This window comes from Heliangelus exortis, chromosome 6, assembly GCF_036169615.1.
Source record: "Heliangelus exortis chromosome 6, bHelExo1.hap1, whole genome shotgun sequence".
Taxonomy (NCBI): Eukaryota; Metazoa; Chordata; class Aves; order Apodiformes; family Trochilidae; genus Heliangelus; species Heliangelus exortis.
In genome coordinates, this window is record NC_092427.1 from 22007607 (window position 1) to 22029183 (window position 21577).

Below are 21577 nucleotides of genomic sequence, written 5' to 3' on the forward strand. Positions count from 1 at the left end.
ACCACAAACAAACAAACAAACAAAAAGGCCTTGAATCTGGACAAAAATCAGCAGCATTTTCAAACTGAAGGAAATAGCTTTTAAAACAAGACACATTTTCATTTTGGATTATGCTTTCCAGATACACTGTGATAAGCATAGTGTAAGATGTTACGCAGAAAATTTTCTGCATAAGAATGCAGGGGGGAAAGAAGTTGTTTGTTTTTTTTTTAAACAATCACCAACTTTCAAAAGGAGGCTTTGGAAAAGGATATTTTGGCAACAAACCTTTCAGCTTAGCTCTTGGCAGCTGCCAAATATTTATTTATATTGAAAAAGAAAAATTTACTCTGAGCTTTGGATTTTGCTTATTTTTCCTTTTTATAAATGAGAGAAAGTAGACACTGGCACTGTGAGTGAGGAGGTTCTCACAAAGAAACCCCAAACTTCACCACTAGTGAGTTGTCAGTGACGTCTAGGTAAAAAGACATAAATCTAAGGCTAAGTCCAAATCCCCAGGAGGACCACACATAGATTCATGGGCTTAATTCCCTCTAAATGATTAATACCTCCCAGCTAACATTGGAGGATGTTCAAAGGGGTGTTAGAAACCCACACAACATCTCATTGGCTTCCTCTTCCCTGCAAAGCCACTTGCTCAGCAGAAGTTCCTTTGCCTCCTCCATTGCCTTGGCCACGCCAGTCCCAGATCAGTGCACACTTCTCCTGAAACACTCCCCAACCCCCTGGAATGCTGATGCCTTGGAGCTGAGATGAATGAGTCAGGGCCTCTTATGGCTGCTTGCAGCTGGGTGACTTTACAAACAGAGAGAGAGAGACTCTGACCTTACAGTAAAAATACTACCTTGTAAACAAAGCTGCAATGAGATTCATCACAAAAACAGGAACAGGTAAGTCGTTGTTCCAAAGAAAAATTACCTATTTATTTTAGTTTTTCAGACCATCAAAAGAAAAATGCTCATGGTCAGTGTTCTGCACACAAACAGTTTCCTAATGGGATGTTCCATACATCAGTGAAGCCAAACAATGGAAACTCTGTGCAAGTGTGAAATGGATGCATATGTCTCCTCCAGCAGAAGGAAAGGTCTGGGAAAAAAAGATGCCTCTTGCACACATCTTGGAGTCAATCCTTCTGGGTATTCTTTGGCCCGCAAATACAGAGAAGAATAACAATCTCTTTGAGCCTTCAAAAACAAACCCAAAAAGCTATGATGTGTTCCGAGTATTAGATAAATTTACCACCAGAATTGAGAAGGGCTCTCCAAAAGGCCTGCTGCTAAACCTCAGATGTCATCACATAGAAGCATCCAACTCAGAAGCATCAGCTCACCACAAGCATCCCAGCAGGGTAGAACCCAAGTCACGGAGGTCTGTTTTTAGTCCTGGATGAGCCCCAAGCAGAAGGAACAAGCAAGCAGTGCAAACTAGAGGCATACCAAGCTCATCCAGCAACTGCTGGAGATCTGCCCCAGTGTGTTCTCTTCCCATTTGTTCCACCAGGGTGTCTATGCAGCAGGTCTTTATGGAGCAGGAGGAGAAACCTCAGCCTCTACACACTCTTCTTCCCAAGGTAAGCACTCCCCCTTGCTTGCTCTCATACCCACATGGATTTGCAGCCTTTCGTGGAATATACACTATAAATACATTTGCCAGTTTCCAAAATAGCCTCAGAGGGTTACACTGTAAACAGAGCTGCTGCCTGATGTTTCCTGCCTCTGTTCTCCCAGCTCTGCAGAACCTGCAGCAAGCCCCATTTTTGGGGATCCTCAGAAGGGCAGAAGTACTTTGGTTCCAAACCCATCTGCTGGATGGCATGGGAAAAAAAGCAAAGAGGTTACTAGAGAAACAGAACATTTGGCAAATGTGCATTGAACTTCTCACAACAACCTCATTAGTTCAGGCGGCTCATCTCTATGGCAACCAAACAGCAAAAAACCAAGACATTAACACCTAAATTTATTAGTGTGCAAGTGCTTGGCTATTATCACATTCCAGGGGTATGTTCCCCTCCCTACTCCTCCACCTCGTTATGGTCCCTAACGAAGACAACTTGATTCCAGTTCAAATGCCAACGTAAACATAGGCACACAATTTGCAGACAACAGAGCTGAAGCTTTCATATTTCTAATCACAGTTTGAGAAACAGAATAACAAAACAAAAAAATAGAAGAAGGGCTGTGTGTAATGACACCCAATTTCCATTTTATTTTGCAAAATTGTTAAAGATTTGCAAGTCATGGGGATAGAGGGTGAGATACTCTCCAGCCTACCTAACACATCTATGGGTATCTTCATTAGGTGGAGGAACTGGGACTATGTATGATTCCTCCCAAAGTCATTTCAAAGCACCTAGCCTTTATTTTATATGGGCATTACAAGCAGCTCCCCAGGAAAATGCAACAAAATCCCCCTTGTGCCAAAAAGACTTCAGGTCATGGGGTAAGCAAGTTCGTGCTTGCGTATGTTCACCCCAGAAATAGGCAAGGGAAGGATTAAGATGCTGGGAAGAAGAGACTGTGCCCAGCATCATGGGTTTGGCAGACAAGCTCATGAATTTAGATGTTTTTGGGGATCCAAACGTGCCTGAGAGTGCTGAATAAATTCCAGCAGCCTTGAGAGAAAAGACTGTATTGGGACAGCTTGTAGAAGACAACAAGGTGTAATGTCTACATATTTGCAAGTCAAAGTGAAGCAGGAAAACAAAGGATGAAACCCAAAGCACATCTGAAGTTGTGTTGGCCATTCATGATGCTAACACACTTCACATTTAATTACATGTTTACTGAGCCTCTCTTTTTCATTTTTGATTCAAGATTTAGAATAAGTTTTACAAGGAATAACAATCTGGCTTTCTTAGGGTAGCTATTCTTAAAAGAGTCCAGTCCTGATCACTGTCAGAGACAGAAAACAGGACTGGACAGCCTGGCAGCCTGATCCTGTCCAGCAATCTCCGTGCTCTCCTGCCAGATGTGCACCAGAGCTCATCACTGGGACAGAACTGCCCGACCAACAACAGCAGGGCAGGGGAGTGAAATCAGTGAAAACCTTCAGTGGTGTGTGGCAGTGAACCCTGCCTCAGGATCAAACAATCACAGAATCATCCGGGTTGGAAAGGACCTCTGAGATCATCAAGTCCAACCCTTGATCCACTACCACCCTGGTACCAGACCATGGCACTGAGTGCCACATTCAGTCTCTTCTTAAAAAACCCAGGGACGGAGAATCCACCACCTCCCTGGGCAGCCCTGGGCTTTATAAAGAAGTGGTTACCATTTCTGGAATCAGAGCAAAATAAGAATGTGGTTAGAGACAAAACTGAAACACTTAAACACCAATCTCATACATTGGTACTGACTGCAGGCAATGGATCAGGCTCCTCAGTGCTCCGTGACTGCTATTAAAGATTGATAATGTCAAAGGCTCTGTTATGGCAGAGGGGAGGGTAGAGAGAACAACTCTGATGGCCACCAGAGCCATTCTGATCCCAGCAGGTTGAAGATACCACTGAATCATAGAATGCTTGGGGCTGGAAGGAACCTTAAATTGCTCTGAACTCCAACATAACATTCAAGGTCCATGCATATGAGGGGTGTTAGATTACCCCATCCCTAAGGAACCACTTGGCTCCCATATACCAGACTCAACAGGTCTGGAAGACCTTTTCTAGATGGTCTGGATTATGCCCCCTTCCTTTAAGCACTGCTGCTTCCAGGTAAAAGGCACCCTGTCTTGGGGCCAATCATGAAGCATTCTCATCTTTGCACAATGACAGTAAAGAAAATCCAGGTTATACACTCAGGAAAAATCTTTAGTGGGAAGGGCAACAACACACTGGGAGTTGACGCCTTGGAAGAACATGGAGCCTCCACAAAGAGCAACCAGGGATTACTAACTTTAAAAATCAGCCCTCCCCAGGGACAAAAGGAGGGAGTAGATGCCCACCCAGAGCAGATCCTGCATCATTAGTGTTGTGCTGTGAGAGACCACAGTGTTGTGCTGGTGAGAAGTCTCATGAACACATCATGGGAATGATTTTCCACAGCATTGTAGTGGGTACAAAAAGCCAGATCTGACTGATCAAAGCCAGACCAGATGGGTGATGGAGTTTCACAAGGTTTTTCAGCTATTTAAGGGGAGATGCTGGCATAAAATGGAACTGACTTCCCTTCAGAGGATTATGCACAGGCCGTATAACCCACTACTGCTTCTCAGCACTTAGAGCAAATGGATTAGAGGAGACAGATTAAAAAAAACCCATCAAACCAATTTCTCCTCCAGCTTCCCTCAGGTGGAGTCAATAGAGAATTTCTGAACTTACAGCAGCAAAACCAGAAGTTAGATTTAGCCCATCACTGTACAGAAGGTCTAGTGGCAAATTGCTTGTCATCTAATTTCAGGCATGTGATCAGAAAATGTTTAACATAAGGGTTGCAACATATTAACCACACTCCCATTAGCAGTGGAATGATCCATTACTAATATCCCTCCATCCTCAGGCAGAAACTCCTCCTGAAAGCACACTGCCAAGATTTAAGATGACCAGGGCCTCAATTTCCAGGCCCTTCAGGCAGGTTACAAGAAAGCAAATTAGCAGGTTGAAACTCTGACAATTTGCTTCTGAAATAAGGTCACTGAGGATCCTGCAAGTCCCTAACTAGCTGGCTTGCTATCAGCTGAAAGACATTTCAAGAACACTAGCAGTGTGCCAAAAATATCTTGGGCTTGTCCCTGCAGCAAAACAGCAGCAGGAGAAGGAGGGTGAGGATAAAATGTCAGCATCTGAAAAGGCAGAGTGATGGGTGAAGCTGAGCTGCTGAGTTCTTGTGTGCTGGGGTACCTCCACTGCCAGGAAGAAGAAACCAGCACCAGCAAGGAGGGGAGATGTGTCACAGTAGACAGGCCAATGCACACCTGGGAAATCACCCCTTAGCAACTACCCATAGACTTTGAAAAAAAAGAAACAAAACAAAAAAAAAGAAACAAAAAAGAAGAAAAAGAGAGAAAAAAAAGGGGGAAAAAAAAAAGAAAAGAAAAAAAAGAAACAAAAATAGAAAAAAGAAAAGAAGAAAAAAAAAGAAAAAAAAAGAAAAAATAGGAAAAAGAAAAGAGAAAAGAAAAAAGAAAAAAAAGAAGAAAGTAAAGGAAATTAAAAAAAAAAAAAAAAAGAAGAAAAAAAAAAGAAAGAAAAAAAGAAAAAACAGAAAAAAAAGGGGGGCTGTGAGGTGGTTTTCCTGCTGAGATGGGAAAGCAAGGCTGGTCATACTCACCCCATACCACTTCATAGAGTCAGAGCTAATTCTCTTAGTCAACATGATACTGCTTCAGCTTAAGACCTCAGACAATATGTCTAAACACACAGCAGCAAAAATGGCTTGAAGTAAACCTTCAGCTTACTGGACCTACCTAGTCCCTGCAGAAGATGCAATTCCACCATACCAAAATGCTTATCAACATATGGGGAAGCAATCTACTTCACCTATGTTTTTCCTTTATAGGAAAATCTTTACCCATCTTTAGTCTCTCATTTCAGTCTTTTCAGAAGGAAAACTTCTCTCTTTCTCCAGTGAATTTACTGCTGCATGACAAAATTCAGCAACTATAACAAAAATCATACCCCCAAGCTTCAATATAAACCCCAGCCTGAGAAAATCTTTGGATTGACCTGGAATAAAAGATCTCAGAACTTAATTCCTGGCTTTCACAACTTGGCTTTTTTTATTTGTTTTCTAAATGAAGCATCCCAAAACCTCCTCTTCCTCCAAGTCTCAGTGCTTTTCCTCCCTAGAATCCTCATCATCACTGGAGCAGGGCGGGTACTCTGCTTCTGGTCCATGTGAGCCCAGGAGAGCTCTGAATATTCTTTGCAGACACATTTCTGACTCTTAAGTTTCATGTCACCATGCCACTATCGTGAGGCAAATACACATTGAAATATATTTTTTTTTCTTTTTTTTCCTTTTCTTTTTATTTTCTTTTCTTTACTAGCTTCTGGTTATTAATAACCTCACTCCACATATATATATACGTAGATGCAGATTGTGTAATAGCTCTGAAAAATCATCCAGACCCTCTGGAGATGGTGCCATCTTGAATCCATTTGCTGTGTTATGAATAAATGAATGAACAAAAGCCAATTTTTTTAATTTTTTTTTTCTGACTATGTGGTGAAGGCAGAGGAGAGAGACATGTAGCAGCAGAGAGGTAGAGCACGACTCTGCAGTCAACACCAGTGTCCCTAGTGTGTCCTGTGATGCTGATTAGTTTTAATGGAGCTATGCAGGACCAAGAGGTGCCCAAGTCCAGGCCCAGAGGCTGCCATTGCCCAAGAATGTTTATTTTAGTCCTTCTTGCATGCATGTGTGTTCCCAGCAGGAGGGGATGTAAATGGGCCCTGCCCAGCTCTCTATCCTCCCACATGTGCCAAAACTGTTCTGCTCACACCAGTACGAGGTCACATTTCTTGGCGGAGAGCTGAGCTCCTTCTCCCCTCTCCCTTCCCCCATGCTTCTGGTAAAATATGAAAACAGCCTGCCACCTGCCATTTGCCTGGCCTGTTTCTCTCTGTCTGCCAAAAATTAGCAACATGCCCCAAAATATAATTGGAAACACTGCACTGCACTGCAGGGGTCCCATTTCTATTGCATAGAAGAGGTTTGAAAAAAAGCCAATTTAATTTCTAGATTCCCCGGGCTGCATATAGCTGCTAAGTGGGGAGGTAAAAAAAGTCACTTTTATCAGGCCAATTCCTATTAGTAGATTCAGATCTTGTGACAAGCTGTGCCACAGGAATCGGGGAGCTGTCACTGCGAGCAGATTTAGGGCAGATTTCCTTGGAATCAGAGTTGTGTGGGAGGTCAAAAGTTAGAGGCCAGCATTGCCAAACTTCAGAGCCAAGAGCCTGGGCACACACAGCAGAACTGGGGGATGGCAAAGGAGTCTTGAATTAACCCCAGACAGCAAACTGGACCTCCAAGTCCCCGGAGGATCCTTGCAGGAAGCATCTGGAGATGAGTCTATGTCAGGGCTTCACAGAATCCTTCTGGCTGGGAAACACCTTTAACCCAACTCTACCAAGTGCAGGGCCAGACCATATCCCTAAGCACCACATCACTGCTGTTGTGGCAGCCATGGCTTCACCTACCATTCAATCTCCTTCTTGAAAGAGCTTTGAGAAGTGCTGGGTGGCCAAGAAGAAGGGTCCTGCATCTCCTGTGCTCAGGGCAGCTCTGCCTGCAGAGCACACAGACCACCAAAGCTCCCCAGAACCATGGGCAAAGCCAGCAGTTACCTCCCTTCTCCAGAAAAGAGGTGGAACAGGAGAGCAAGAAAACACAGGGCACCTCATTCACACCATGCTTTGGCAGAGAGCTCGGCTAGCAGATTTCTGAAGCTGAAATGCAACATTTCACCCCAAAGAACTGTTCACATTGTCAGGGTTGACTTGCGAGGCTTAAGCCTGGCGTAAGCGTGATGCCAGACTGATTTATTATCTTCCTCCCTCAAAACACTCAGGGTCTGCTCCTTTGGTATGGGGTGTTTGTACCCACCTGGTGATGGAGCTGTGTGAAAACCCAGGTCTCCCTAAGGACACAGGGAACTCTGCCACCCTCACAGCACTAAAGAGCCCTCCCTGCCAGAAGGTTTCAGCTCTCAAGAAGGGACAACAGTCGAGAATGTACAACCAAGCAGCAAGTGTATCACCCATGCAGGAATGGCCAAACCCATCACAGTGTTTGCTGAGTTTGGTAAGAAATCACTACTCCATTGTTTTGCAGGATTAATTGAGATAACTCCCATAAATTAATTACTAAGACATCTTCAGCCTCGCAGGGCACTAGCAACAACTTCACAGACTATGTTAATACCCACTGACATCCATTCCAAGCAGCAATAATACCTCCTACTTGGCAAATACCTCCAGTAAAACCGAGAGAAAATCCTCCTTGCCAGCTACCCTCTGAAGAGCTGGATCCCCCCTTACTTCACATTATGCCATGAATTCTGCTTTCTCCTTGACCTTACATCAAAGCCATACACCAAACTCACACGGGGTGTTATGGTCCAAAGAGGAACAATCTTCCCAACTCAGGGAGAAGAGTGCATAAACCTGAACCCCCAACTCCTGCCTGGCCAGGTTCCTCAGAGAAGATGCACAGGGATGATCAAATCAGACATCCTGGGGGCACCTGGGTGTAACTAAGAGTCATCTTAGAGCTCTACACAGATAAATGTATATATACATACATGTATATACATAAATATATATCAAAAGATTCAGAGAATCTTGGAGAGTGCACAAGACACTAGGTACTTGAATGTCTCTGTGCACAGGCTGTATTTAGAGCTGGAACTCAATACCTAAGTCCCTTTATAGATCTGATGCTTAGAACTGTGCTCTGCCTTAATTTCAGCCTCAGAAGGGAAGGGTAAGAGGGAGCCCTGAGAAAACCCCAGACTCCTTCTCATCAGGCAGCTTACTGAATAGATCAGGCAGTGAGAAACATGATGAAGACTAACTACTGGGAAACTCTTCAATATTAGAATTTTTTCTATAGCAAGCATGCTATGAAATAATAGAAAGATGACCCCACATTTCCAAAAAAACAAAAAAAGTCATCACAAACCCCACAGCTGCTCCACATTTGCAATAGGCTCTTTAAAACAAAATAAACCAATGTATTTGCTCCAAGAAATATGCATAAAGCACTGGCAGCTCGCTTCCCTCATTCCTCTCTCCCAAGTACTTAAGCTGAAAGAAGGGGAAAACTTGAAATAATACATGTGGGGGAAAAAAAGCCCCAAGAACAATAGCTGCTCTCCAATTGACTCCAAAGCTGTTATTAAAGTTGAGGTTCCTGTGCTAGCAGAGCACAGCTGGAGCAGTATGCTCTGTATTCACCACCACCAGGCTCTGATAACACAACCAAGTCAGATTCCCACCTACAAGTTCCTGGAAGTTCAGAGCCTAAAGAGGAACATGCCAATAGTTGGGTATGAGCAGGCTCAGCTGGATTGCATTATGGAAACCTCCCCTGCTTGAGCAAAACATCAATGCACCAATCCTCAGAAGGGGCAGATGAAAAGAAAGGCCAGAATTTGGAGCCAAACATCATCATTGTGTTTTAAATTACACTTTTCTCAGTGGTCTTCAAAACAAGTGCAGTCAATATGAAACAGCTAGAGTACATATGACAGATCAATCCAACTCAAAGCCTCAACTCCAGATAAAGAATAATGTTGGCTCAAAAATGCAAACATCCAGAAGCTGGCCAAGGGTCTCTCTAGCTGATTACAATCATCCCCCTGAACCCATTCCACATGTACCATCTGAATACACTATCCAAAGTTGTTTCACTGAACTTCCCACCCAAAGAATGGGAATACACCTCATTCTGCATGTGCTGGAAGAAGGATATTGGTGGTTCAGCACTTGACCAGCACCAGAGGAAGCTACAGACTCCTTGAATGAGATATGAGAAGATGAAACCTGGTGGAAAAGGTAAACAGAGACAAGTGACAGCAACATGGTTGAAGACAGAACATGAAAACAACTGAGACCTACTTGCAGATGCTTTTTAGCATCTTCAGAGAAGGAGATGAAGAAGACGAAGGAAATCTAAGAGAAACAGAACCTACTTAAAAGCAGCAGCTCATCACTGCAAACATATCTGTCCTCTTTATATTGTTTATTTTCAATAACCCAAACTAACTATCAGTTCAACCAGCCCTGTTATGACTGTTCACTCTTCAAGTTTTGCCTGAAGGGATGAAAGTCCAGGCCACTGTCATCAGAAGGGCACCGAGCACCCCTGGCAGGGCAGGAGGGGACAGGGCCTTCTGGGTGTGCTCGTAGTGCACAAGCTTCCTGGATTCTTCTCCAATGCAAACAGCTTCTGTTCCAGATGGAGGGCCTCACAAACAACCTCTGACAAAAGTGTTGTGTTGCTGGGGCAACTGGGAAGCACACACCAGGGACACAGACACACTGCTGGACTACACAGAACTGTGACATGTCCCCTGCCTGACAGAGGAGCCCAGGCTGCTCTGAGCCCAGCACTCAGAGTTCATTCCTTTTCTTTGTTGTTTTTTTGTTGTTGTTGTTTGCTTGGTTGGTTTTGGTTTTTGTTTTTCCATTGGGATGTTCTGTCGGTCAGTGGACTGGGATGGGAAAACCAGTTGGTAAGCTATGGAGATAATCACAGTGAAGGCTGAGAAACTGGAGTGAGAAGGAGGACGCATAAAAGAGAACAAATGCTGCAGAAACCAGACCACAGGGCTCTTGAATCAGCAGCACAGTCCCTGGATGTGTCAGACTGGGTAAAAGAAGTTGAGTGCAGCCTTCTGAAACCAGCTTGTCCCTCCTGAAAATAGTGGGGAGAATGAAAGGCTGTGCCCTGCACTAGGATTGGCTCTGAGGGTCTATTTTTTTAGAGGCTGGCTAAGGAAGAAAGTCATATAAATTTTCTCTAATTGAGTTTAAAAGCTGGAAAAAGTTATGAAGAACTATCTTCAAATCAAGCCTTCATCAGGAGAGACAGACAGGAAGAACAAGTAACCCAGTCCCACTGTTCAGCAGAACCTAGTGCTGGGCAAAAAACAGAAATAAAGATATGAGGTATGGCTAAACTCCTGTGTTTAAAAATCAAATTTCTGAGCACCAAGGACTCCGACAGAAATGCAGGTGAAGGAAGGTTTCAAAGACTGCAGGTTGTGGGACACAGCCTTCCCTACCCAGCATGTTGCACCTCTGTGCCCATATTGCTCTCCTGACTGCTGTGGGCACGTGAAAGTTTCACTGGTGTTCCCAGGAGACTTTAACTGAGTCACTGGCATTGGCTGAGGCCACAGTTCTCACATACCCTTTACAAATGCCCAGCCCTGTATTACTGACAGCAGGATCAGCAGCAGGATCTCTCCATCACAGTGATACCTGCACCCAAAGATTTCCCTGAGTGCCTACACCAGGGGCAGTACCCATGCCAGAACACTGAGTTACCTCTTTTCCAGCACAGTGTTTCCCCCCTTCTGAAGGGCTAAACCCCAATGCTCAGCCAAGTTGGGACACATATTGCACCTGGGCTGGATAAACTCAGTAGTGTCAGAGGTATTGTTCAGTTCCCACTGCTTTCCATGGTGTCAGCTTTGAACCTCTCAGGGCCAGTTCTTCAGTTTCTTTGACGTCATTGTTAAAACATATAGAAACTTGGGAATGAAATTCTTGCTCCACTAAAAATCAGGTTTGTTTATTTATTTTTTTTTCCCCCTTGACAAGAGAGCTTCATTGTCTGGCTACTGCAGATTCAGGTGGGAACTGGTACCAAGCCCTGTTGATCAGGGTTGCATTGCAGCAGAGACTTTGGGCCAGATCAGTTTGTAGAACATCTGTCTGTGTCAGCCTGACACAGGGGAGCACAGGAGATCTCCCAGGAACTTTCAGATGTAAGGATGCATTCGGGTGGATCACTGACCACCACAAATGGATGTTAAGGCAGGATCACAGGAAACTTTCGAGTCAACTGTTCTGTATTTTCAGGATTGGGCTCAGAAGGGTGTTTGTACTGGTACAGTCTTCACTGCGAAATGCATGCTCAGTGTCTGCAACTAATCTGCTGTTAGTAATACGCAAGTGGAAGTATTTTAAATTTGCAATGAGAATAAAAGTGTCCATCAGTATTCCTGCACAATGCCAAAGGGGAGGTCTCCCTCCTCCCACCCCACGGGCTGTCTCAGAGTGAGAGACGCAGCCAACTGTTTGGAAAAAGGCTGTTGACAATACTGCAGAGTAAGATATAGGGTATTATGAGTCAAATAAAAATTTATTAAGAGAGAGAGAGCCGGAGATACTGATCTTCTGAATCCAGCTGTTTCACCCTTCTTGGGGGACAAGTAAACTGAAACTTTCAGACTTTCCACAGGGAGACCAGAAACAAACAGTCCAAACAAACACAAGGAGTCACTACTTAGGATAAACACTTCTTTTTTGCTAGCTGTGCTCCAACACCCCGCTCACATCACGTACTTGCACATGATGCACTTCATTGTTAAACACACCCAGGAAAATAAGACCAGCACAGAAAACCTGACTGCAATCTATATTCATTGTAAAGAGATCAGGAGAGACCTGTACCATTTGTAACCAAGGTGTGGATGATGAACGTCAGCTGTCAGGACCAGGATGTAATTCACCAAAGAGCTCCCATACAGCCCGAACATGGAAATGGGAAGTGCTGCCCAGACTGGAGCAAAAAAATCTGAAGTGTCAAATGTCTCATCTGAAGAGAGCTTTGGGAGAAATCCTGGGTGCTACAAGTAGTTGATGCCAAGTTAGACAGGAAGAACTGCAAGAGAGCAGAGTGGTAGATGCAGGGAGCAGTGCAATGTATTGCATTATCTTTTCAAAATAACATTTTACAAGATGCCTCAAAGGTTTTGAAAATAATTAAGTTAAGGTCCTCACAAAAGGGAGGAGAGAGTATAAAAAAGAAGTAATGGGGAAAAAAGTAAAAAAGTGGTCTCTGCAACGCTGATCAACCAAATGTTACCAGGAGGCTGTTCTTCAACATGCATGGAAGAAGCCTGGAGAATGTGTGAACAGAAAGTGAATGAAAAGAGAAAATGTACAAGGCAATCACAACCAAAAACAACTATGAAGAGGAACAAAAGAGAGTTATTATTCCATACAATCCAAGGCTTGAGGGACCTGCAGTAGCAGGACTGGACCATGGGTTTAATACTGCAAAAGGAAACATCTTTTCCTCTCAGCACATAGTTAAACAGCAGAACTAATTGCCGTGGGTCTTCGTGGGAGCCCAGAATATAAGAAAACTCAAAAATAATCAGATCCACTTGAAGACAATAGATTTAACCACGTCTAATACACACTGGGGGCTGATGGAAACCTGCAGGCCTGGACATCCCCAAAAATCATGATGCTGGAAGCTCAGGGATGCAGCAGACCTTAGGTATGTCTCTGCAATGTATGTCTCAGTGTAAAGGGCTTCAGATGCTGGTTTGAGTGGCCTTGATATGGCCACACAGAGTTATGTATCAAACCAGCTCTGCAGCAGCTGTGTCCATCTCTTCAATTTGTTTCTCCTTTAGAAAACATTTCTGAATGTGCCTTTATTATAGAGGGAAATGGGAACAGTTCAAAAGCAAAATTCAGCGGGGCCACCACTTCCTAGGGTATATTTATTAAAAATGTGGAAGGTAAAGTCAGTCTCCCTCCTGAGACCCAAAGCATGGATTGAGTTTAGTCTCAACAAAAAAGCCCAAAGGTTCTTCCTTTTTGGGTTACAGAAACAGTAGCTGGATGCTACAGCACTCCTGTCCAGCCTCTGCTGGAGAGGGGAGAAGATGTGGGTGTCTTCGGCAGCTGGACAGGATCAAGTAGTATTGATTTAAGAGGTTTTTCATTCAGAGGCTAGGAGAGCATGCAGTTGGCTTGTACCCATCCCTTCTCTTGTTACCACTGCTCTCACTACTCCATTTCCTCCACTGAGTTCTAACATCAGGAAAGAGAGGACTCTGTGTCTTCCTTGACACAGCTACTGATGGAAAAGATGATGTGAAAAAGGCCCAGAGCTGACTTCAGGCAAATCAGACTGCAGTCCCTCTTCACCTAACCAGTCTGGCAGGAGCTTCAAGTGCCTGTGCCCTGCTATCCTAACCCTAACTCAAAGGCAAAAATCCCAGGAGCAATCCTTGCAAGGACAGAAAGCAGGACAGTCATTTTATCCAGCAGCTCATGATGGTTTATTTCACAGGAAGCTCTGCCAGGCTTCCCGAGATATTTCCTACAGCCAGGCCCATTCCCTTGCTTTCCCCACCAAGGAACATTTTGTTCAAAGACAGCTAATGACCCATTTACACTTGCCTATAAAGTGATATTGAGTTATTTCTCTCCTCCTCTTCAACCACTCAGCTGCCTCTGGCTTGCAGAGCTTGTCAGGGCTAATTACACTGCTTTTTTCATTGAGGGAGTTTTTCCTCTTTGCATGTGTTTTCTGTTCTGAGCATAGCACAGTTTCAACAGGTTTTTGATGCTGCTGATGTTGTTGTTGTTCTTGACAAGAGCTGCTGTTATGAAAGGCATCCTCCTGGCCCTGCCAAGGCTCCAGCCAACTGAGAACCAGCTCTATTTGACGCAGGAGCAAATTGAGACCATTTGGTACTTGGGGCACTGGATATCTTTTTCAGTTTGCAGTGGAGCTGGAAAAGGGCTGAGTTTCTTCTCCCACCCCTTCCCTTTCAATACACTCATTTGTTCCTGCAGAAACAGCCTGGTTCTTTTCCATTCTTCCCTTTTCCCTAATTTTATCCATATGCAGTCCAAGATGGACATGGAAAATTACCTGCCTGTTACACTCAACACATGCCTGTCATCAGTTAGGTCAATAAATCAGTTCTAGGGACCCAAGCTGCCTCTTGCACCCTTTTACCAGGCCCAAAGCAGCTCAGAGAGCAGCAAAACCAGAGCAGACCAGGCCCAAGTCTCAGAGCCAGCTCAGGGCAGAGACCCAGAGCTGGTCATGGTGCCAATCTCTGAGGGAGAGCACCCTCCTCTCTTCCAACACACCAGCAGATCTGAGGGCAAGGGGAGGAGGCTGCAGCTCCCCTACCAAGCAAGACCTTCTCCCCCACTGGGAGAGAGTGAGAGCCTCAGCATTGAGGGGGCCCACATCAAGATCACAGCTGTTGCGTGGGTTCCAGGCAATAATTTCTTTTCCCCACTCTTCTCCCCAATGTAGCAGCTCATTTGTCAGGGAAAGAGGCCAGCAAACTGAGATGGTGGGAGAGCTGGACCACAGCTGTGCTCCCAGCAGCCCTCTGCTCCGATGGGACTCGCCTCGTGCCATCCCAGCACCAGCCTGGCTGGATCAGGGATACACAGGACCATCCGCTCTGGCACCCAGCACACACCAGGCAGACAAAGCCAAGGGATTTTTCACCCAGGTCAATGTTTCCATTGAAAAGATAAAAGGGGTGACCTGGGTAGAGAACAGTGCCAGCTCATGTACAGTGTGAGGGACACTACCACACAAGACACCTCAAAAGCTGCAGAAGTTGACAGATATGGCTTCTTTTCTACACAAGAGATGAGAGCAAAACCTCCTCTCCATGGCCTGCCCAGGAGAAGCATTCCAGGGCTCTGGCCACACGAGATGAGTTGTTGTTCCCCATCAGATTGAACTGCAATGACTTTGTCCAGGCTCCTGTGGTACAAAGCTCTCAGCTGCTCCTTGAGTCTTGGACATCATGGACTGGCCCCAGGGAGCACTCACACCCCACCATTAAGGCACTGTATTAATTAATGGGGACAACCTGTTTTACTCAGTTCTGCCAATCCCAAGAAAGGAAAACTGAAATATTTCAACAGAAGGTTAAACTATTTAACCCAAGGCTTTAGTTTGGACAAATCATCAAGCTGAAGCACCCACATTCAGCCCATGCAAGCTACAGGGAGTGGATGTGAGAGCACATCTTGGCAGCATCACCATCACCCCACTACAGGGCACTTATCCATAGGCAGAGCCCCTAGATCAGTAATTTATTTAAAAACTCCCAGTTCCAATACAGTTCATCTGCACACATTCAGAAGACTTGAATATAACTTCACCATTCTTCCCAAGGCCTTACTTTATTTTCATCAGCTACAAAATTGTCAGATAATTGCAATAAATGTTCACATGGGGGTTGTTTTGGTTTGGGTTTCTTCTTACAGTCTGACAGCTCATGCTTTTTTTAATCACAGCAGTGGCAGCCACAGTGAGGGGCTGCAGGGCTGTGGGTTCTTGCCACTCCAGGGACAGTGGCAGCAGCAGCAGCTTTGCCATGCTGGAGGAGGTGGCCCTCTTCAGCAAGGAAAGGCTGCTGGCCCCAGAGTGGCTATGGAGATGTCCCTGATCCCCTGCCCCTACGTGAGTCAGCACCACTCCACAGCAGTGACCAAGAGGACCCAGCCAGCCAGCCACCTCCCTGTGTCCTCTGAGGTCAACCAAGAAGCAGAATCACCAGAGAGGGATAACCCACCACCATCTTCTCCCTTCCCAGAGGCAGCACATCTCAGTCTGGGGCAGAAGAGGGCAGAGTCCCAGCCCTTTTGTTAATTTTTTTTCCCCAGCAGTTTTCAGGCCAGCATCCCTGGGGAAAGGCAGTGGGGGGGGGTTACCTCGTGGCCATGTGTAGGTGAGGCAACACCACCATGGCCCCTCATCCCCTCAGACAGGCCCTGTGTGCCAAAGCCATGGCATCAGCACCTTACAGCACCTCTTATAATGTTTTGCTAAAGAATCCCTTAAAAACTCTCTGCATTTTGTCCCTGCAATGAACCAGGGGGCTTTCACCATCAGATGGCAATTTGGTGGGGTGGAGGGGATAATTGCAACCCACCCCATCTGGAGAAGACTCAAGTGTAAAGTCCAGGCTGTAAATCATTTTCACATGTGTGAAAATGAGTGTTTTTGCCAAGAAGGCTGAGGAAATAACCAAGTACGTGCATATTGCCCCCCCCCCCCCCTTTTTAACTTAAAGACAAACCCTCCTCCTCCCTCTTCAAGACATACAGAAGGACACAGACTCACCCCTGTGTCTCAGGCAGTGTGACCTCAGAGACTTAAAACCCAGATTAGATCGTCCCTACAAAAATACCCTATGGCTGGGACAGGATATCCTCCTTGTTACATTTTAAATGAGGCTTTCCTCTCAAAAAAACATTATAAACTGCCTCTCAAAATTCTAACTCTAATCTGTTCTCTGTGACCCACTTCAAAACCACCTCTGAGTTTCATCACAATGCAGCAACTATGTCCTAAATGAAAAAACATCTCTGAGCTCTGGATCCATCCTCTACTGAGCTGTGCAAATACAAGCGCAGAGAAGATGTGTAATCCATTGCCCCTGGCCTCACAGCAGCCCAGATCTAAACAATTTTTTGTGTATCAGCAAAGGCTGTAGCACCAAAGAGAAAACAAACAGAAGGCTCCTTTAGAATAGAGCCTACAAGTGTCCCTGCCAGTTTGTTACTAACTCTCCATCCGGGAAGAGAAAAATAACCATGTCATTGCACACAAGGCATTAGCTGGAGCATCAGCTGAATTTGTTTCATCTATGCCATTTTTAAAACTACCATGGCAAAACCAGAGGAACTGAACAGAGGATTTTTGGCATGACAAACAAAAACAAGAAGCCCGAGTCAACTTGTTTGGAGATTAATAGTAAAAGATTGTGTTTCGAAATTTTGACGGGGGACATGAAAAGAGGAGATGAAACTGTGGAAGGGAATATTTGAGGGAGGCTGGTGACAGGTATATTGCTGCACACTCAGCTTTGATAAATTATAACCATAATTATGGTTAATTATGGGGACAGAAACACACCATCTGACTCTTCTGACTTGGACTAGGCCAGGGACATGGGAGACAAGCACCAACCAACACTGAAACCTAAGAGAGGCCCTTTGGTGGTGCTGCTGTGTAACGGGGTCATCATAAACCTCACCCCTTGGTTTTGCTGCTGGGGGTGAATATTGTCCCTTCCTTGCACTTGAAGTGCTTCAAAGGTTCAGGGACAGTGTGCATCAACTCAGAGGAGCCTGTGTTCCTGCAAGCTTTTGAGCTCCAGGAAGCCTTCCTTTGCCTTCCTTTGCAGGCAGGGTCTGAACCTGCCCGCTCATCCCTACCCTCTGCCATGGACAGGAGCAGCTCTCCCTGGATTAAATTCTCAAAAGCTGTCAAGGAGTGCAGATACCCTGCTCTCCCACATCCAGGAACCCAACCCAGATCATTTCAGTGGAAATCTCATTAAGGAGGAGGTAGAGTTATGAGACAAAGAAATCAAGCTTATCAAGGTCCAGCTAGGGATAGTCAGAGGAAATGCAGCAGCCAGAATGCATGCCAATATTGTTAATGCCTTTTTTGTCTGCATCTTAGGGTTTATTTTGGCAGCTGCAAAATGTGTTAAAAAAACACGTCCTTGCATAGATTGCATAGACAGTTGGAGAGAGCCAAAGCAACTAAAAGGAGGCAGAATGGAGATACTCTAACAGCAGAGCTGAAGCCTTACCTGGCAGAAGTTCACCCAGCTCCAGTGAATCCAATCTACTGCTCTAAAACATCTGACCCCAATTGTCTGGTTTATTTGTTCACTGTTTTTCTGGTATCTCCTTTGGTCTTCTCATGCTTAATGTACAAAATCATGGCTTTCTAGATGCCACAGTGCTGTGTGATTATCATCAAGCTCAGCCACATTCCATAGAGGTTGATGGGCAAGTGATGATGGGGTCTTCAGGAGCCAAGCCTTCCTTTTAGTGTCAGCATGGTTTCCTCAGCTCTGATATCATAGAATCACAGACTGGTTTGAAGCAGAAGGAACCTTAAAGATCATCCAGTTCTAACCACCCCACCATGGTGTGGGACACCTTCCACTACAACAGGTTGCTCCAAGGCCCATCTAACCTGGCCTTGAACACTTCTAGTCAGGGGAGATCCACAGCTTCTCTGGGCAACATGAAGACTCAGAAGGGTTCCCAGGACTCAGAGGAGATCAGGAAATTTAAATAGTTCCAAGAGTAACCTTGGAAGTGAGAGGTCTCCACTTGCCAATGACCATGTGAACAAGTTTTTCCCCTCTCCCAACAATTCTTCTACAAAAAGCAGTGCTTTAGAGAGCTAAAACCCTAAACCAACCGGGCCTGCCATCTGGTTCAAAGCCACTGTATGTCAGTGACATATTGATGAATCAAAAATAATGACATACTTGAGTAGCTTGTCAGACCTCAACCATTCATGCACCTCTTGCATGGTAGAGAAAGATTGCTCTGGATGAGTGTTGTCCTTCCCAGTGTCCACACGCAGCAGATTGGATCCCATAAGGCACCAGCAATGATGTCCTAGAGATATTATCCTCAGCAGGTCTGTCCCTGATGGAGATGTCAGTCAAGGTGGTGGCCATCATGTGGATAGGAACCATGTGCAATGGATGCCATCCTGTCCCTCATCAGGCTGTTAGAGAGCTCTGAAAAGAGAGCAAACTGGTGTGAAAAACAAAGAAACAGCTAGTTGAGCAGTAAATTGGGCATCTCTGGCTCGTGTCTTAAGCCACACACAGCTAGGACCATCTGGTGGCAGTGAGCAGGCCAAAGCATCCAAAAGCACCTTGCTCTGGCCAGTGGCATGTGACAAAACCTCTTGCGTCCCTGTAAGAAACGGCCCTGCAGGTGACACACTTATTTTCAGTAAGCAGTACTGAAAATATCCTTCACAAGCAGTTGCCATAACTCTCACTGCAACATTATCTCTCTCCCACCTTAACATCACCAGGGACCTAGACCCTTACTCAGCCAACTTGCAAGACCCACCTTGCATCTTATAGAATCATAGAATCTGGTGGGTTGGAAGGGACCTCTGAGATCATCAAGTCCAACCCTTGATCCACTACCGCTGCAGTTACCAGACCATGGCACTGAGTGCCACACCCAATCTCTTTATAAATATCTCCAGGGATGGAGAATCCACCACCTCCCTGGGCAGCCCATTCCAATGTCTGATCACCCTCTCCATAAAGAAATTCTTTCTAATATCCAACCTAAACCTCCCCTGGCACAACTTGAGACCATATGCTCTTGTCTTGCTGATAGTTGCCTGGGAAAAGAGACCAACCCCCTGGCTCCAACCTCCCTTCAGGGAGTTGTAGAGTGTGATGAGGTCTCCCCTGAGCCTCCTCTTCTCCAGGCTGAACAGCCCCAGTTCCCTCAGACTCACCTCACAGGACTTGTGCTGGAGTCCCTTTGCCAGCCCAGTTGCCCTCCTTTGGACCCGCTCCAGGACCTCAATCTCCTTCCTGAACCGAGGGGCCCAGAACTGGACACAGTACTCGAGGTGTGGCCTCACCAGCACTGAGTACAGGGGCAGAATCACTTCCTTGGACCTGCTGGCCACACTGTTCTTGATACAGGCCAGGATGCCATTGGCCTTCTTGGCTACCTGGGTACACTGCTGGCTCATGTTCAGATTCCTGTCAATCCAGATTCCCAGGTCCCTTTCTGCCTGGCTGCTCTCCAGCCACTCTGTGCCCAGCCTGGAGCTCCCCATGGGGTTGTTGTGGCCAAAGTGCAGGACCCGGCTCTTGGCCTTGTTGAACCTCATCCCATTGGAATCAGCCCAACTCTCCAGTCTGTCCAGGTCCCTCTGCAGAGCCCTCCTGCCTTCCAGCTGATCGACACTTCCCCCCAGCTTAGTGCCATCTGCAAATTTGCTAATTGTGGACTCAATCCCCTCATCTAAATCATCTATAAAGATATTAAACAGAACTGGGCCCAGCATTGATCCCTGGGGGACACCATGGCCACCAACCGGATGCAGCACCGTTCAGCACCGCTCTCTGTGCCCGGCCCTCCAGCCAGTTCCTAACCCTGTGCCCCTGTCCAAGCTGTGGGCTGACGGCTTTTTCAGGAGAATGCTGTGGGAGACGGTGTCAAAGGCCTTGCTGAAGTCCAGGTAGACCCCATCCACAGCCTTCCCCTCATCCACCAGGCGGGTCACCTGATCATAAAAGGAGATCAGGTTGGTCAGACAGGACCTGCCCTTCCTAAACCTGGGCTGGCTGGGTCTGATCCCTTGTCCATCCTGTAGGTGCTGTGTGATTGCCCCCAGGATGAGCTGCTCCATAACCCTGCCAGGCACTGAGGTCAGGCTGACGGGCCTGTAGTTTCCTGGGTCCTCCTTCCAGCCCTTTTTGTGGATTGGCCTGACATTCGCCAGCTTCTAATCATCTGGGATGTCCCCGGTGATCCAGGACTGTTGGTAGATGATAGAGAGAGGCTTGGAGAGCTCTTCTGCCAGCTCCCTCATCCCCCTTGGGTGGATCTCATTTGGTCCCATAGACCTGTGGGGATCCAAGTAGCTCAGTAGGTCACTGACTGTTGCTGCTGCCTCGCTCTTCCAATTTTCCTTACATCCTCCCAGCAGCCTACCACAGCCACTGCCTCACGGCAGGTAAATGTAGAGGGCTTGCTACACCTTGATTGTACAGACCAGCACAGAGATGGCTTTGGTGTTACTTCTCCCTTTGCATTTTAGCCCTAGGATGGCTTTCTCAGTCTGCAACTGCAATTAGCCCACGTATATAAGTTCTCATGAGGAATTGGGAAGCTGGAATTCCCTTCACTGCATTTTCAGCACATGTCTTTGGCTTCAGCACACACCTAGGCCTGGCTTATTTCAGACACAGAAGCAGCAAAAAAGCCCAAGTTGTGCCCATGGTGTTGCTATTGGTTGTTCAGTCTTCTCTCCCCAAACTCTTTCGCCTGCCGCCTCCACTTCATTCCACATTTTTCACATTTCTGGGGATTGTTTTTCACCTCCCAGTGCTTTCTGGAGCTTTCCCAATAGAAATAAATGCAGCCTGACCATTGCTGGTGGGGCAAGGGGCAGAAGGTTATAGTCTCGGTAAATTTAGCCTCTCACTGACAGATTTATCTCCCTTAATCAGAACCAAGTGTAGTCAGCGAGGTTTGTTTTTGTAGACAGAACTTCCCCAAAGTCAGGGTGCACACACCTCCCCCTCCCTCCCCAATTAC

The 21577-nt window shown here is 45.9% G+C and overlaps 1 long non-coding RNA gene across 2 annotated transcripts in view; it reads right to left on the minus strand.

Annotated features, from left to right (window-relative positions):
- LOC139797600 (uncharacterized) overlaps positions 1–21577 on the minus strand; it is a 46938-nt gene that overhangs the window by 20425 nt on the left and 4936 nt on the right. The window contains exon 4 of one of the 2 annotated variants that reach the window (XR_011726526.1): positions 18064–19014. The exons of the other annotated variant lie outside the window; for it this stretch is intronic. This is a non-coding gene — a long non-coding RNA (uncharacterized lncRNA). The remainder of the gene's footprint in view (positions 1–18063; positions 19015–21577) is intronic. 2 annotated transcript variants of the gene reach the window in all.